General features: G+C 37.4%; 2 pseudogenes; one reads left to right on the top strand and one right to left on the bottom strand.

The window, feature by feature from the left end:
• The first annotated feature begins 2,835 nt into the window (after window positions 1-2,835).
• Window positions 2,836-3,771, top strand: LOC119541302 (annotated as a pseudogene).
• Window positions 3,772-9,356: 5,585 nt separating this feature from the next.
• LOC119542720 lies at window positions 9,357-10,110 on the bottom strand (annotated as a pseudogene).
• Window positions 10,111-19,264: the final 9,154 nt, after the last annotated feature.

The following is a 19,264-nucleotide window of genomic DNA, read 5'->3' as shown; positions in this document are numbered from 1 at the left end:
CTTAACTCTCAAGTAGCAGAACTGCAGTTTCTTTAAGTGTTCTATGTGGAACCTACCTGGTTTGTAAAAAGTGGCACCTTGAAATACATTTATATGATAGTTATTATTTTGAATATTTCTTTAGTGTCAGATTCCTCATTTGTAAATTGTGTAACAAAAATAAGAAGGGGGTCAAAATTTGCAAAATACAAATTGGTTGTGCAAAAATAAAGATTTTTGTTTTCCAAATCCAATTTCATCTTGCCAGGGATCTCCAATCCCACTGCTGACATAAACAAATGGACGTTTCCATTAACAATATATTCACATTTTCCAGGCTACAACAATGTGTTTGGGGTTAATTCATCCTCTTTTGGGTACATATTCAACCAATTCAAACCTTCCAAATGATCTATTTCTCTTCTCTCAAACTTTTCCTCCCTACCCTTCTTTCAAGGTGGCCTCTGGATGGCAGGGTACAGCTGTGACTCCTATGGCATTGATCAGGGGTAAGCAATCTTCATGTCCCTCTTCTCTGCTGGCACCTACTGACCTCCTGCTGGGGCAAAGCAATGCTTCTGAGCATCTCTCTTTGTCCTCACTGCCTTTGTGGATGAAGCATACATGGCATAGTGGGGTCCCATCCTTTTACCTGCATTGATATTTTATCTTTCAGATGACAGAACTCTAACAGTTGCTTTTTTTGCTTTCTTTGCAATTCAATCTGAGGGCATCTTATCAATTTGTTCACTATTTTCTCTGCCTATATCTTCCAAAATTTTTGAGAGCTGAGCTCAGAAATTGATCACACCTGCCTCAGGAGGGAGTCATGTAGACTTTTCTTAGCCAAACATCATCTGGTAACACAGTATAGTTTTTCCAGACACTGGAGGTATATCCCATCCCATCATCATCTGCACTTTGCCTAACACCTTACACTTTGTTAATTAAACAGACTACACTTGTGGTTCACTGAATGATCACCAAGAGAAAGATCTCTTCCTAGAACTGGTAGCAGTAGACCATATTGAGCTTCCCAGGTAATATATTTCAGGATTTTAAGCATTTGCCTCATTATGACTCTAAAATTTGGGTTACATGGACTTTTCATTTTGGTGACAGACCCCACTCTTGGGTTCTATATCATTCAGGAGCAACTAATTCAGAATAATTGGTAGACAAATATAGAAACTAAGCTCATATATCTAAAACAAACTGCTGAATCTTGAGGGCAATTCTATTCTTGGCATAGTTTATTCAGTCATTCATTCAGTATTCTATTCATAAGATGAAATTGAGCTTGAGTCTCTGTTCAGAACTGTAAAAATGGCATATGCTACACTCTCTCCCATACCTACATATCATATATAGCTAAACCGTCTGCCTATATGAACTTGTGGAAAGATTTGTAAGCACTTTGTACCTTAATTTCCTCACCTGTAGAATAAATTTATTAATTGTTCATACCCTCAGAATTGATGGTCATGGGAGAGGTGATATATAGATATTTTGCTTTAGTAATAATAACAATTTATATTATATGATGATATCATTATTTTTATTATTATTATTATCTTCATTCTAATACATGTATTTTCCCTGACTCATTCTTGGAAATACAGTGTATGTGTCAGTTTGTACATTTATATCCCCCAGAAAAAGCCATATTCTTTAATGCATTCTTGTGGGGGCAGAGGTAATAGTGTGGATTGGGTTGGAACCTACTGTTCAGTGTCCATGGAGATGTGACCCACCCAACTGTAGGTGATAACTCTGATTGGATAATTTCCATGGAGGCATGGCCCGACCCATTCACCATGGGCCTTGTTTAGTTTACTGTTTATATAAACTCAGACAGAAGGAGCTAATAGCTAGCTGGAGCTGAGACAGACATTGAAGACTGTTGGAAGCTGATGCAGACATTCTGGGGAACACAACCTGGGAGCAAGCAGATGCCAGCCACATGCCTTCCCAGCTAACAGAGGTTTTCCGGATGCCAATGGCCTTTCTCCAGCAAAGGTACCCTTTGTTGATGGACACTTCATGACCTTGAGACTGTAACTGTGTAACCAAATAAACCTCCTTTTAAAAGCCAATCCATTTCTGGTCTTTTGCATTCAGGCAGCATTAGCAAACTAGAACACTATAAAACAATAACTTTATCAGATTATTATTTTTGAAAGCAGAACTTGAAAAAAGGCTGATATACATACAACTTCCTGAAATAATATATTTACTTTTATTAGAATTTATCTGAGATCATCATTTTTGAGAAGTCTAATTGGAATTTTACCCATATGGCTTTGTTTACTAAGAGTGATTGGCATTGTGTTATGCCAAATTTAGGCAGAATAAGAGCTAATAGGTTCAATACTGCATAAAGTCAAGAAGGAGTGGGTTTCAATTAATTTTCTATATATACTGTATTTTTGCACTATGAATAGAAATCAAGTATCATTAAGGAAAATTAGTTGACCATTCAGGTTAACAAAATACTATGCTTTTCAATAACTTGCTTGGCTAAACACTTATCATTGTTACCCATTTTAATAACTGGAAAAAGGAGCATTATACTAGTGAAGTAATCAAAATATTACTATAATATTAGGGGATTAACAAAGCTGCGATTAAAAATCTATATTTTTAAAGTAATAAAAGTGATTATTCTTTTCATTACCAAACATCATGAAAAGTGTTTGTAATTGTGAGGGATAGCTATTTTGCCATTTGTGGTTAAATGCATCTTTTCTTATTCTTTGTGCTGAATAAGAGCACTTTAAAGGTATTTGAAATCATATAGTAAAGTGATGTTTACTCTTATTTTACTTACAGACCTACCAGAATTCAGAGCTTAGCATGCCAAATAAGACACCAATTACAGAGTTCATTCTTCTGGAACTTACAGATGACCCAGAGATTCAATTGTGGTATTCTTCTTTGTGTTGTTCACACACTTATTGAGTGTAAGTGGAAACATGACCATCATCATGTTAACGCTGACAAATGTTTATTTGAAGACTCCCATGTATTTCTTCCTTAAAACTTTCTCTGTTTTAGAAATTTCATATACAACAGCCTGTATTCCTAAATTACTGATCAGCATCACTACAGAAGACACAACCACTTCCTATAGAGCTTGCATGACTCAAGTATTTTTTAATCCTTCTGGGAGCACCAGATTTTTTTCTTCTGGCTGTTATGTCCTAAGATTGCTATGTGGCTATCTGCAAACCTCTGCATTACACAAGTATAATGAGCAACAAAGTCTGCCACAGGCTTGTAATCTGTTCCTGGTTGGCTGGATTCTTCATTATCTTTCCCCCTGTGATTATGGTTCTCCAACTGGATTTCTGCAACTCCAACATTATCGACCACTTCGGTTGTGACTCGTCTCCTTTGCAGCTGATCTTCTGCAGAGACACAGCGTTCCTGGATCTCATGGCATTTTTCTTAGTGGTAGTCACACTAATAGTAACTTTGACCTTGGTTATTATCTCTTATGCATTCATCCTCAGAACAATTCTGAAGATTCCCACTGCCCAGCAAGAGAAAAAGGCCTTTTCCACTTGTTCCTCCCATATGATTGTGGTTTCCATTTCATATGGGAGCTGCATTTTCATGTACATCAAAACTTCAGCAAAAGAAGGGGTGGCTTTGAGCAAAGGTGTAGCAGTACTTAATACCTCTGTTGCTCCCATGCTGAACCCCTTCATTTACACCTTAAGGAACCAGCAGGTGAAACAAGCCCCTAAGAACTCAATCAAAAGCGTGTTATTATCAAAGAAACACTAATTATTAAATCTGCACCCCAAGACACAAATAAACCACAAATAAACCCAAAGTATTGTATGTGCTAGATATACACAAGGGAATAAAGCACATAAAGGTTCCTGCCATGATAGAGTTTACTTTAAAGAGAAAGCATGATTAATAAGTTAATCACCTAATCCTTAATAAGAGCTATGAGAAAAAGGAAATACAGTTAGGAAAAGGGAGAGGGCAGGCTTCAAATTAAAAGCTGTGTATAGTATTTGGTTATTTAAAAATTCTTTTTTATTGAATGTTTTTTACATTCAAACTTATTTCCTTCTTTATTCTTTTTTCTGTTCTCTAATTTTCCCAGGTCCATATATTCATCTATTTTTCACATTCCAAGCATAGCAAGATTCTGAGATGTGAATGTATAGAAAGAAAGAAAGAAAGGAAAGAAGGAAGGATGGAAGGAAGGAAGGAAGGAAGGAAGGAAGGAAGGAAGGAAGGAAAGAAGGAAGGAGGAAAGGAAGGGAGGAGGGAGGGAGGAAGGACAGAGAAAGAAAGGCCTTGCTCTTTGCTTTAAGAGAATAGGCAGGAAGCTTTAGACACACTATCAAATCTACCTGAAAATAAATTAATCTAAAGCACAGTTAAAGAATGGAATTGGCCCATTGGCCCTGATTTTGAGACCTAAAAACAGTTCTTCATGATTTTTATTTTTTGGAAAGGATTTTGTTTCCTCCTTACTCTTATTCCCTATTCTATTCAATCTACTATTCAGACTCTGTATGGGAAAAATAGCTGAGAAACAATGATCTTCTGCTAAGATAGGATATTTTAAGCTCTCTAGATTACTGTTCCATCAACTGTGCTCCATCAAAAATATTTATATATCCCTTAAGATTATGCACCTCCTGATAAACAGGAAGTTGGAGAGGTGTAGGTGTTGGGGAGGGTGATCTGCTCCAAGGAAGTTTCTATAAACATGGTTAATAGGAACAAATGATGCATTTTAAAATTTCATTATATAACAGAGGAGGTGTGAGATGATAAAATTCAGTTGAAGGCATATATAATTAGTGCAGTGTTTATTCATATCCATTAACATGAATATAAGAATCAAAGAACATGATTTTATCAGCTCTCAAATAAATAAGAGGTGTCCGAAAAATAATAGCACACCTTCTTTTGTATGCAAATAATCACTTAAATAGCTCAGGCTAATAGTAAGAATGAAAATATTGAAATTATATGTGAAATTCAGAACATTGAAAATTATGGTTTGAAAATGAAAGAAATAGATATGGAAATTAATTAAAAATAAACAGTAAGATTTATACAATAGCTAATTCTTAAATATCTTCTCCAATTCTAATACTGTAAAAATTGTAAGACTGAAATATAAGCATCATGAGATTAAAATATTCCTATTTATGAATAAAACAGTAAATTATGTGACTATATTATACTAAAATAATAATGATACTATGTACAATTATATAATAGGCCTTTAGATGTCATGCAAAATGTTTAGAAATAACAGGTTCAAAATTTAGAGACTTTTGTTTTTAAATCTCTCATTTTAAAACTTAGACAAGGTCTCTACTTTTTGGATAAATGTACTTACCTGCCAGTGAGAAAATAATTCAGAAAAAAAATTAATTCCATAGTTAAAAAAGAAAGACTTTATAAAACCAATGTTTCACCTTAAAACATATAATTTGGAAACGTAAAATTAAACAATGACGAAGTTTTTTAATTCTATGCAATATAAAACAAAACGCATTGATTTGGTACCTAATTTTTTAAATTTTACTTTAGGAAAAAGACAATAAGGGAAAAGTTTATAAATCTCTCAGTCCCTTCTTAAAATTATATGTAGGAATTGGAATTTTTTTTTTCATTTTTATTGAGATTGTTCAGATACCATACAATTATCCAAAGATCCAAAGTGTATAATCACTTGCCCCTGGGTACCCTCATACAGCTGTGCATCCATCACACTTAATTTTTGTTCAATTTTTAGAAACTTTTCATTACTCCAGACAAGAAATAAAGTGAAAGATGAAAAAAGAAAAAAAGAAAAGGAAACTCTAATCCTCCCCTATCCCTAACCAACCCCCCTCAATTGTTGACTCGTAGTATTGATATAGCACATTTGTTACTCTCTATGAAAAAATGTCGAAATACTACTAACTGTAGTATATAGTTTGTAATAGGTATATAGCTCTTCCCTATATGCCCCTCTATTATTAACTTCTAATTGTATTGTCATACATTTGTTCTGGTTCATGGAAGTGATTTCTAGTATTTGTACAGTTGATCATGGATATTGCCCACCATAGGATTCAGTTTTATACATTCCCATCTTTTGACCTCCAACTTTCCTTCTGGTGACATATATGACTTTGACCTTCCCCTTTCCACCTCATTCACACACCATTTGGCGCTGTTAGTTATTCTCACATCTTGCTACCAACACCCCTGTTCATTTCCAAACATTTAAGTTCATCCTAATTGAACATTCTGCTCATACTAAGCAACCACTCCCCATTCTTAAGCCTCGTCCTATATCCTGGTACCTTATATTTCATGTCTATGAGTTTACATATTATAATTAGTTCCTATCAGTGAGACCCTGCAATAATTGTCCTAATGTGTCTGGCTTACTTCACTCAGTATATTGCCCTCGAGGTTTTCTCATCAACCCATTTTTTTTTAATATGGTTTTGTTCACTCACCATACATTCCAACCCAAGTAAATAATCGATGGTTCTCTGCATGGTCATGCATTTATGTGTTCACCACCTTCACCACTATCTATATAAGAGCATCTACATTTCTTCCACAAGGCAGGAGGGAGAGTCAAAGAAGGTAGAGAGACAAAAGAAAGAGGGGAAAAAAAAATGACAGCTAGGAAGCAGAAAAAGGAAAAATAACCTTTAATCAAAGTAGAATAAAGAATCAGAAAATACCACCAATGTCAAGTGTCTAACATGCCTCCCCTATCCCCCCTCTTATCTGCATTCACCTTGGTATCTCACCTTTGTTACATTAAAGGAAGCATAATACAATGATTCTATCAGTTACAGTCTCTAGTTTATGCTGATTGCATCCTTCCCCCAATGCCTCCCCATTTTTAACACCTTGCAAGGTTGACATTTGCTTGTTCTCCCTCGTAAAAGAACATATTTGTACATTTTATCACAATTGTTGAATACTCTAGATTTCACCAAGTTACACAGTCCCAGTTGTTATCTTTCCTCCTTTCTTGTGGTGTCTCACATGCTCCCCACCTTCCTCTCTCAACCGTATTCATAGTTACCTTTGTTCAGTGTACTTACATCGTTGTGCTTCCATCTCCCAAAATTGTGTTCCAAACCATGCACTCCTGTCTTCTATCACCCTGTAGTGCTCCCTTTAGTATTTCCTGTAGGGCAGGTGTCTTGTTCACAAAGTCCTTCATTGTCTGTTTGTCAGAAAATATTTTGAGCTCTCCCTCATATTTGAAGGACAGCTTTGCTGGATACAGGATTCTTGGTTGGCAGTTTTTCTCTTTCAGTATCTTAAATATATCACACCACTTCCTTCTTGCCTCCATGGTTTCTGCTGAGAGATCCGCACATAGTCTTATGAAGCTTCCTTTGTATGTAATGGATTGCTTTTCTCTTGCTGCTTTCAGGATTCTCTCTTTGTCTTTGACATTTGATAATCTGATTATTAAGTATCTTGGCGTAGGCCTATTCATATCTCTTCTGTTTGGAGTACGCTGCACTTCTTGGATCTGTAATTTTATGTCTTTCATAAGAGATGGGAAATTTTCATTGATTATTTCCTCTATTATTGCTTCTGCCCCCTTTCCCTTCTCTTCTCCTTCTGGGACACCAATGATACGTACATTATTGTACTTTGTTTCATCCTTGAGTTCCCGGAGACGTTGCTCATATTTTTTCATTCTTTTCTCCATCTGCTCCTTTGCGTGTAGGCTTTCAGGTGTTTTGTTCTCCAGTTCCTGAGTGTTTTCTTCTGCCTCTTGAGATCTGCTGTTGTATGTTTCCATTGTGTCTTTCATCTCTTGTGTTGTGCCTTTCATTTCCATAGATTCTACTAGCTGTTTTTTGAACTTTTGACTTCTGCCGTATACATGCCCAGTGCTTCCTTTACAGCCTCTATCTCTTTTGCAATATCTTCTCTAAACTTTTTGAATTGATTTAGCATTAGTTGTTTAAATTCCTGTATCTCAGTTGAAGTGTACGGTTGTTCCTTTGACTGGGCCATACCTTTGTTTTTCTTAGTGTAGGTTGTAATTTTCTGTTGTCTAGGCATGGTTTCCTTGGTTATCCAAATCAGGTTTTCCCAGACCAGAACAGGCTCAGGTCCCAGAGGGAAGAAATATTCAGTATCTGGTTTCCCTGTGGGTGTGTCTTAGAAAATTGCTCCACCCTTTGATGCCTTGGGTCACTGTGCTTTTCTGCCCAGCATGTGACGCCTGTTAGCCTAAAATTCTTGACTGGTGTGAGGAGGTATGGCCCTGTTCCCCCAGGCTCTGGGGTCCGGCTCTGAATGGAAAGGGCCCCACCCCTTTCCTCCTAGAGAAGGCAGACCCCCCAGGTGGAGGTCATTAGCATTTCAATGGTCTCGCTCTCTGCTTGTGCTGTCTCCACCCTTCCCAGAGTCACAGCCCTGGAAACTGAAAATGACTGGGGCTCTCTCCACTGAGCCAAAAAAGAAACATATAGTCCCCTTCAGACCCAGTCCAAGGCGACCCTCCGGCTCTCCCAGGTCAGTCGTCACCCAAAGCCTGTGTCGGTTTTTTGGGGATGCGTACCTGTAGTGAGCAGTTCACACTCGCTACTTAAAACCCCAGTTGGAGCTCAGCTGAGCTGTGTTCGCTTGCTGGAAGAGAGCTTCTCTCTGGCACCACGACGCTTTGCAGCTCGGGCTATGGGGGACGTGGTCTCACAACTTGGATCCGCAGGTTTTACTTACAGATTTTATGCTGTGTTCTCAGGCATTCCTCCCAATTCAGGTTGGTGTATGATGAGTGGATGGTCTCGTTTGTCCCCCCGCAGTTATTCTGGATTATTTACTAGTTGTTTCTGGTTTTTTGTAATTGTTCCAGGGGGACTACTTAGCTTCCACTCCTCTCTATGCTGCCATCTTGCCTGAGGGGGAATTGGAATTTTACCTACATGAGTTCTTGCTGTTTTTTTAAAAAATACGCAGTTGTATCATAGAACACTCGTTCTACAATTTGGGAAAATTTTGTAAAGCAGATTCCAGTCTCTATAATAGAAGGAAACAAGAATAATCTTTTCATAATCTTCATCCAAGAAGTTCACAGTCTGATTTGAGTTTATCAAAAGGTAAAATGATTCATTGCTACATTTGCATACATTATCTTTATCCTCATCACTTCCTAAATACAAAATAAATTTAGCCCAAACATATATCTATTTGGGTGTTCTAAGGCAAGGTACTAATACAAAATATATTCAATTGACAGAAGTCCATGGGCTAAAGAAAAGAGTCAAGTATGAAATGTTTCCAATTTTATCCAATTTTACACATTTCAGGTATTGAGACATAATGGGTTTCTTGAGCCTATCCATTATGGACATAGCTCATTCTTGTATTTTAAGACATCTCAGTCCATCTTTTGTTTGGTACTTCATTTTGCAATGTATAAGATCATTTCAACCAACTTCATTCATTTGTTCTTCCCATGATTTCATTCCATTATCATATTGAATTTTACCATTTTTAGCAAGCTGAATATATACTTGCTTTTGAGAACCAGATAGATTTTTCCAGTTTTCATTTACAGTCTTCAGCTTTGCCTGTGATGAACCTTCTTTAGTTTTTTGCAAGCTTTCAGATATAAAATATTATAAGCTGATCAAGGTCTTTTTGGTTTTCCATGCATTGTTAACTCTCTCTCTTTAATTAATTCTTTCTTTTTTAAATGTTTTTACATGATTTCGTTTTCTAAAGGTATGATCTGTGTTGGAGTTAGCTGATCTTGAATTCAGTTTATCTCTTCTTTGTATGCTTGCCAGCCTGCCCTGTAAGCATCTTCATATATATTTTTTTCTCTGAATCAGGAAGTTCTCTCCATAGCTGGATGATTTTCTTAATTAGTTCTGAATTTTTTGCATCGGGGTTCTAAGCTTTAAATATGGATAGCTGTTCTTTAGAAAAGTGAACTTAGGAAGTCAAAGGCTTCTTTGGATAACCACCCAAGGTGGATGAAAACCATCTTGGTGTACATGCAAAACTGGGAGAAAAGCAGAGTCGATTTCCACAACCGGAGCAGACCTCCGCTCCCGACTTTCCCAGGGAATTCAACAACCCCCACATGCTCGGAAGAAGCGCCATCGCACCTGCAGACAAGGCAGTGACAGGGCTCCAATCTCGTAGACTCACCTGGCTCAGTAAAACCCCAACAATGACAACCCAAGCCTCCCTCAACACTCACGAATTTATCATGCACAGCACTCTCAGGGCACTCTGGCCCTGCTTTTCTTGACCTCTCCAGTGGAGACTCTACCTCTCCAAGCACTGGAGTGGTGACTAGACTCTCCAGAATTCCCAGAGCATAGGCTCTACCCACTCCCAACAGTAGGGTGGCAACAGTCTTCCTGAACAATGAGCTGGAAGGCCCACCCTCTCCAAGCCTCTGGGGAAACTCATTCTACCACACACATGGGTGGGCCTGCTTTCTTGGACAGAGAAGGTATCTTTTGTGCAGGCCTCTATTAGATCCCAGAAGAAGAAACTAACATGTAGAAGGAGTTTCTAACCCAGAGGCCCTGCAGCTTATCTCACAAAAAACAGGTGCCCCATAAACTGAAGAATGAAGGCTGTTCAAAGCTGTTCAAGTCTGTTCCAGCCACAGTGGCACCTCAAAGGTGGGTAAGGCAAGGTCAGATATGTCCATAAGATAAACAACCAAAAAAGGCCTGCTCTCCCTAGTTAGATAATGCAGCTGCTTTCTTAAAAAGAATATTGTCTCAGAATTCTACCAGCCAATCAGCCCAAAACTAGATAGGCACTTACCCAATCGAGGCACAGAACATCACAGCGGACACCCTACCCAACGTGGGTTCCTTTTTTATTAAAAAATACTGCTCTCAGATAGAGAACAGGAGCCCTTATCTTTTTCTTCTTTTCTGCTGGCTCCCACTTGCTTTTTTTCTCTAATAAATCTTCAGCTTTATACTTAAACTTTAACTTGCTGCATTGTGTGGATTCTTGAATGGCTCTGAACCTAACGGCCTCAGCTTCCATGATTCTGCCTTTGAAGTGATTTTTCCTTCAATTTGTCCCCTCTCTGTTCCTTTTAGTCCAGAATGGCAGTGGTTATATTCACACAAATTACACAAAAAAAACTTGTTGGTCCAAACTGTCAGACAAAAGAACTTTCCACAGATCTTTCCTGGATAACTGCATTTCTAGTCCTGACTTCCACAAACATTGCTCACTGTTTCTATGTTCAGTCACACCCTCACATGGAGAACTCTTCTCTGGGAACTCAGTCTCCAGAAACTCAGTATTTTCCTAACCATCAATTTCCAGTTTATTTATGCCTAGGAGTTCAGTTCTCAGTTTGTTCCTTTCCTCTCACATTTTATTATAAAGCTGCAAGGAGAAACTAGGCTGTACTTCCCACACTTAGCTTGGAAATCTCAGTTAAATATGCAAGTTTATCACTCTCAAGTTCTGCCTTCCATATGACATCAGAACTCAAATTTGCCAAGTTTTCTGCAACTTTAAAGCAGGGATCATTTTTCCTCCAGTTTCCAACACCACCTTCATCATTTCCTGCTAAGGCATCATTGGAAGTACCTTTAGCATATTTCTGCCAACAGTATCTTCAAAGCAATCCAGGCTTTTTCTATCAAACACTTCTCAATTCTTCTAACCTCTATGCATTAATCATTTCCACATTTTTGGTATTTGCAATAGCAGTACCCATCACTCCTGGTTTTAGTTTTCTCAGCTCTCAAAGCAAATTCTATGAAATGGATCTGATTAAATCATTACAATTTATTAGCTTTCAGGTTTGAGGCTGGGAAAATGTCCAAATGAAGGCATCAGGATGATGTTTTCTCCCTAAGACTATGGCTTTCTGGGGTTGTTTCTGGCAAGGTACACGATGGTGCCTCTTGGTCTCTTCCTTCTCTTCTGAGTTCGGTTTCAGTGTCTTCCTTCATACGGCTTTTTTTTTTTCTCTGTCTTAATTTCATTCTTTTATAAAGGACTCCAATAATAGGATTAAGATCCATCCTGATTGAGGTCTTCACTGAAGTAGCCTCATCAAAAGGTCCTACTTAAAATAGGGTCAGGCCCAGAGGAATGGATTAAATTTAAGGATGTGGGGTACATACAACTTCAAATGTTGACAAACATGATAACTTTAAATTCTGTTTCTAAATCCAAATCTGTGTCATATCAGAATCTTGTCCTGATGATCGTTTTTGTCCTCAGACAGTGTTTTTCTTCCCATTTTCATTGCCTCATAATTATTTTATGAAAGCCAGACATGCTGTGTAGGGCAGTACATAAAATGATAAATATATTTATGCTTAAAAATGAGTATACTTTTCTTTCCATTCAACCTTTAATTTGGGTGTTTTCATTAAACTAGTTAATAGTTTGAAAGATTTTGGAACCTGTTGTTGCTATGGTTACCATCAGTTCCCCACAGACATCAAATTACTCTAAAACCTTATAGTTGAGGTGTTGGTTAATTTGACTTTTTTTTTAATTTTCTGCTCCCTAGAGATAATCTGTCTCTTCCAGCTCCCCCATCTGCTATTTTTCCTTACTACTTCTTACAGTGGTGGTGGGAGTAGGAAGATGGAGTTCTCTGGTGTTTTGATTAAACCTGAATTTTAGACTTTCACAGTGAACTTTGTCTAGGAGATGTGACCTTAGCAAGCACACTTGCTCCTCTTTCAGATCTAGAACTAGGCCTAGAATATATCCAAATGCATACCCAGGGTTATAGCTTTTTACTTGCCCCCTCCCACTGCTTAAATTTATTTCCACCAGTATCTTTAGGTTACAGGTTTGCTGGCCTTCCCCCTAAAAACTAATCCTGTGTTTTGTATAGGAGGGACAGGAATAGGTCTGGGAAGAATTTGGGCAGTAGCTGCTCTTTTGCTTTCCCGGCCAGCACCACACAGGAAGCTTAGTTTCTCAGTTTTCTTCTCTCTGTTCCCTATGAGCTGCTGAGGGAGTTCCTTGAGGGAAAACCTGGTAATGGGTGTGAAATCCCTCATGTATACGCCCATGGGGCGTCACAGTATTGCACTACCTACACTTGACTTTCAGTAATGCTTTACAAATTTCTAGCAGTATCCTTTTATTGAATCCAGATAAACAAATGCTCAGTTCTTGTTTCTCCCTGCAGGCAACTGTCTCTCCCTAGATTTCAAATTGGCCGATTGGCCTTTGTCCTCTGATCTCAGATGGTTCTGAGATAAGTCATGATTTTGCAGTTTGTCTAGGATGTTGTTTTCTTCTTGATGCGATTATGCTCTTTCTGTCTCTCTACATCTCTGACTAGAAATTGAAAGTTAGGTATTTTAATTGTAAACACTAATTTTATGAGTTTATTTGGGGAAATTGACTCTTGCAATGTATTTCTCTATATATGCTAACATTGTGTAATTCCACTTTTATTCAGGTTTACTTAAATGTACTTCAAATGTGTATTAATTTTCATACAATTTTGCACAAATATTATTTAATTTACTTGTAGGTATTTAGATTTGTATTGTGATAATTTTTCTAACTGGTGTTTCTTAGATGATTTCAGGCTGTTCATGTCTGTCTACTAATTTATGTCATTTTCCTGTGCTTTTTCATTTCATACTTTATTATTAAAATCTCTGTTTTTGATATGCATTTACTGCTGTAGCTTTATAATAGTCTTAAATAAGTTTGTCAACATACCAGTATTTGAGTAATGTTTCACCATATCTATAATCGGACTTATGAAGTACATCTTCATATTTTGATTCTTCCAATTCTTGTACATGAATTGTTCCAATTACTTTCCATTTTTGGGGTCCTTAATGTATCTTACAAATATTAAATATTTTTCAGTATATGTATTTTGTGACTATTTTAAGCTTATTAAAATTGTATCTTTATAATTTTTAATAGCTTATTTTATAAAATTTAATTTTCTAATAGATTGTTTCTTATATATAGAAGTACAACCATGTCAGGAACTGCCATTACAATTAGCCCATGCACATTACCATATGCATATGTGACTGCACATCACATCAAAATCAGGGTTCAAAAACTGAAAAATCATCTTCTCCCTCCTACCAATTTGATGGATATCATCTTTATTGATTTGCCAAACTGGAATCCTGGAATTCATCTCTTACAGATTCTTTCCCTGTTCTTATATCAAATCATTTATCAAATCCTCTTGGTTCTACTTTGAAATATTTCTCAAAACTTCCATTTTTCTCATTGCTCAATATCAATAACTTAGTTTGGTTCTTTGAAATTTAATATCTGGCTTAAAGCAGCATTATACCTGTTAAAAATATCACTGTTTCATATAGGATCATGTAAGGAAAACAGAAAATACTATATGTTCTAGTTTGCTAATGCTGCAGAATGCAAAACACCAGAGATGGATTGGCTTTTATAAAAAGGGGGTTTATTTGGCTACACAGTTAGTCTTAAGGCCATAAGGTGTCCATGGTAACACATCAGTAATCGGGTACCTTCACTGGAGGATGGCCAATGGCGTCCAGAAAACCTCTGTTTGCTGGGAAGGCACATGACTGGCGTCTGTTCCAAAGTTCTGGTTTCCAAAATGGCTTTCTCCCAGGATGTTCCTCTCTAGCAAGCATGCTCCTCTTCAAAACATCCTTCACAGCTGCACTGAGTTCCATCTATTTTAGTCACCATGTTTATATGGCTCCACTGATCAAGGCCCACCCTGAATGGGTGGGGCCACGTCTCCATGGAAATATCCCATCAGTTATCATCTACAGTTGGGTGGGGTGCATCTCAATGCAAACAACCTAATACAAACGTTCCAACTTAATCCCCACTATTCTGTCTGCCCCACAAGATTTTATCAAAGAATATGGCTTTTTCCTGGGGGACATAATACATTCAAACTGGCACACTATAGATATTTTAAGTAGTAAGGAATTTGTTTCAGGGAATCAGAGAGTAATATAACTAATGGAAGAACTGTGGAAACAAAGCTCAAGAAAGGAATGATATTACTTTATAAAGTACTTGAATATCAAAAAAACAATCATTAGTGATCTCAGATATATTCAGCAATATCTCTCAAACATAGATGCAAAGTGCTCAATCAGATGTTAACAAATCAAATCTAGCAATGTGAATTACAAATGATGGCGGGTGAGATTTCTTCCAGTTATGCAAATTGATTCAATATTCAAAAATCATTCATTGTAGTCTTCTACATCAGTGGTGTGCCAGTTTGGATGTATTATGTCCCCCAGAACAACACAGTCTTTAATGCAGTCTTGGGGAGGAAGACGTATTAGTGTTGATTAGGTTGGAATCTTTGGATTAGGCTGTTTCCATGGAGATGTGACCCACCCAACTGTGAATGACACCTTTGATTAAGGTGTGACCTCTTGATTGAATGTTTCCATGGAAATATGGCCCCACCCATTCAGCATGGGTCTTTGATTTAATCACTGGAGTACTTTAAAAGATAGCCACACAGGCCCAGATGCTTGCTGATGCTGATGCTCAGACATGTTTGGAGTTGTGGAGCCCTGCTGCAGCCAACAGAGACATTTTGAAGGTAGCCATTGAAAACAGACATTTGTTACTCCAGAGTTTGACTGGGAGAAACTAAGAGAATACCCCCAGATTCCTAGAGAGAAACACCCTGGAAGAAACAACCTGGGAACAAAGGAAGAAGATGCCAGCCACATGCCTTCCCAGACAACAGAGGTGTTCCAGATGCCATTGGTCATTCTTCTGTGAAGGCACCCTACTGTTGACAGCTTAGCTTGGACACTTTTACGTCCTTAAAAGTGTAAATTTGTGACCAAATAAACCCCCTTTATATTTATTGTAACCAAATAAATACCCTTTATTTCTGGTATTTTGCATAATGGTAGCATTAGCAAACCAGATTAAAGAAGAAAAATCATACAATCATATCAATTAATACAGAAAAAGCATTTGACAAAACCCAATGCCATTCATGGAAAAAAATACCAGCAAAGTAGGAATAGAGGGAAAATTCCTCATCTTTTTAGAGAACATCTGCAAAAAAACATATAGCTTACATGATACTTCATTGTGAGCACTTAGATGGTTCTGCTACAAGAAGGGGAACAAGACAAAAATGTTTCCTTTCACCATTCCTATTCAACACTGTACTTCTCAGTACAATAAGAAGAGATAGGAAAAGAAAACTTATATATGTTATGGAGTAGTAAATAAAACTTTCTTAACCAATTTCATGATCTCTCTATGTTAGAAAATTCCAAAAAAATTATTTTAAAATCCCAAACTAAAAATTGAGCATAATAAGGGTGTAGGACACAGATAAATATGCAAAAATAAATTGATTTACTATATACCAACTTTGAACATGCAATTTGAAATGAAAACACACAATACCATTTAAATATGCACCAAAACTAAGATGGACATATTTTTATAAATCTAAAAACATATTTACAAGATTTATATTCAGAAAACTACAAAACCTTGATGAAAAAGATCAAACAAATGGAGATGTTTTCCATGTCCATGGATCAGAAGATTCAATACTGTAAAGATGTGTATCTCAATTAATCTAGATAGTCAATACAAACCCAATCATCAAAGTCCCAGAAAGCTATTTGGTAGATATTGATAAATTGATTCTAAAGTTTATACAGAAAGGCAAAAGACAGAATATGCCATGCAATACTGAAGAAGAAGAATTAAGTTGGAGGAGTGACACTATTTGACTTCAAGAGTTACTTTGAAGTGTTGGTCATTGAGAAAGCATATGTGGGAGAAATAATACATACATGGATCGATGGAACAGACTGGAGAGTCCAAAAATAGAACCACACAAATAAAGTCAACTGCTCTTTGACAATAAAAGGAGTAATTCAATAAAAGGAACAATTCAGTGGGGGAAAGGACAGTGTTTTCAAAAAAATGTGTCTGGACCAATTTTATTTCCATATGTAAAAACTGTACCTAGACACTGACCTTAAACTGTTCATAAAAAAGTTCTCAAAATGGATCATAGATCTAAATATAAAACACAAAACCATAAGACTTGTATAAAATGAGATAACATAATAGAAAATCTAGGAGATATTGGGTGTGGCTATGAGCTTTTAGATACAAGAACATATGGAAACCCATAGAAGGAATATTGATTCTGAATTATTGACACTGTTAAGGGAATGAAAAGACAAGACACAGACTGGGAAAAATAGTTTCAAAATAAATATCTAATAAAGGCATGGGATCCAAAATATACAAAAATACTTAAAACTCAATAATAAGAAAACAAACAACTCAATTAAAAAATAGGCAAAAGTATCAACAGACACTTCATCAAGAAGTAGGTGGAAAACAAGCATATCAAAAATACTCAATATCATTATTCACTAGGAAATTAAAAATTATTACAACAATGAGATGCCAGTGCAAACCTATTCAAATGACTACGATCAAGAAAACTGACTGAATGAATGCTAGCAAGAATGTAGAGCAACAGCAACTTTCACTATTTGCTTCTGGAAGTGCAAAAATGGTACAGTCACTTCAGAAGACATTTTGGCAGGTTCCTATGAAGTTAAACATAATTGTCGTATGATTCAGCAATCATGCTCCTTTATGTTTACCCGTTTGAATTAAAATTTTATGTCCACACAAAAAGTTTTATGCAAAATTCAATAGAAATTTATTCAAAATCTCCCAAAACTAAAAACACCAAGGTCCTCCAATAGATGAATGGATAAACAAATTGATAAAAAGATATGGACAATCAAGCCACAAAAAGACATGGAGGAAACCTAGTTGCATATTGCTAAATGAAGAATTCAATCCAGAAGGCTACATACTATATGATCCCAGTCTGCAAAAGGGAAAACTATACAGACAGTAAAAAGATGAGTGTTTGCCAGGGCTCTGTAGGAGGAGATAGGGATGTATAGGTGAAGAATAGAGAATTTTGAGAGCAAAACTGTTCTGTATGATACTGTAGTGGTGGATACATGGTATTAAGCCTTTAACAATTCCCTTAAAACTTGATAGCACAAAGAGTTAATCTTTAATTATGAAAATTTTGAGAAACAATTTAGGAGATTGGAGGTTCCATGAAAGCAAAAGACTCTGACAACAGAATCTAACTGTATTGCAAATGTATGAAACAACAGTCATAGGATAAATGTTCCCATTTCCATAGGGAGAAATTGGAAGGAAAACAGGGGTCACAGGTCCCAAACAGTTCCAAAAACTTGCAGAGCAGACTTCATCACATTTCAACGTCTGAAAGTCATCTATAGAATGATGTTTTATACTCAGAACTTGAGACAGCAGCAGCCCCACCCTCTCCAAGGGCTTACACAGTGGCCCTGCTCTCTCCAAACAGTGGGGTGAGGGTTCCAACATCTCCAGGCACTGGGGAGATCACCATGTTTTCAGTACCACCAACTTTAATCATCGGAGTGGCACCCAGACACTCTGCCATCTCTGGGGCACTCTCTCAACCCCCTTAGAACATTGTGGTGGTGGCCAGGATCTCCCCAGGTCCCAGGGTATGTGCTCCACCGTATCTGAGGCTTGGGGTGGCAGCATTCTTCCTGAACAATGGGTGGCCAAGGTCCTCTCAATTACCCAGGTATCTGAGAGCCCTGGGGTGTTAATTCTCTTCCCAAACAAAGGGGAGGAAGGCCCACCCTCCATAAATTCTGGGGCAAACTCACCCTCTCCAGGTGCATGGGTGGGTCTGCTCTTCTGGCCCGATGTTTCTTGGCTCCAGACTTCAGCTTTCATGGTTTTGCCTTTGAAGTCATTTTTCCTTCAATCTCTCCCTTTCTGTCCCTTTTAGTCCAGGCTGGCAGTGGTTCCATTTGTATGGATCCAGCAACAAACTTGTGGGTTTAGCTTGCAGCACACAGGGTCCCAACAATAAGACAATAAGCCTTTTCACAGTTCCTTCCTGGATAACTCCATCTCCAAGTCTGGCTCATTTTGAAATGACTATTTCCATGTTTGGTTAAGTCCTCTCATGGGGCACAAGACTTTGGGGTCACACTTTCTGGAAGCCCAGACTTTTCTAAATCATCAACTTCTGGTTTCTTTGTACCCAAGAGTTCAGTTCTCAGCTTATCCCTTCCCTCTCACATTTTACTATAAGCTTCAAGAAGCCAGGCTGCATTTTCCACATTTAGTTTGAAAATTTCCTCAGCTAGATATCCAAGCTCAACACTTTCAAAATCTGCCTTCCATCCAACACCAGTACTCAATTTTGCCAAATTCTCTGCCA

Source organism: Choloepus didactylus, chromosome 8 (genome assembly GCF_015220235.1).
Source record: "Choloepus didactylus isolate mChoDid1 chromosome 8, mChoDid1.pri, whole genome shotgun sequence".
Taxonomy (NCBI): Eukaryota; Metazoa; Chordata; class Mammalia; order Pilosa; family Megalonychidae; genus Choloepus; species Choloepus didactylus.
The sequence above is the reverse complement of the archived record's forward strand: the minus strand, read 5'-3'. Positions and strand labels throughout refer to the sequence as shown.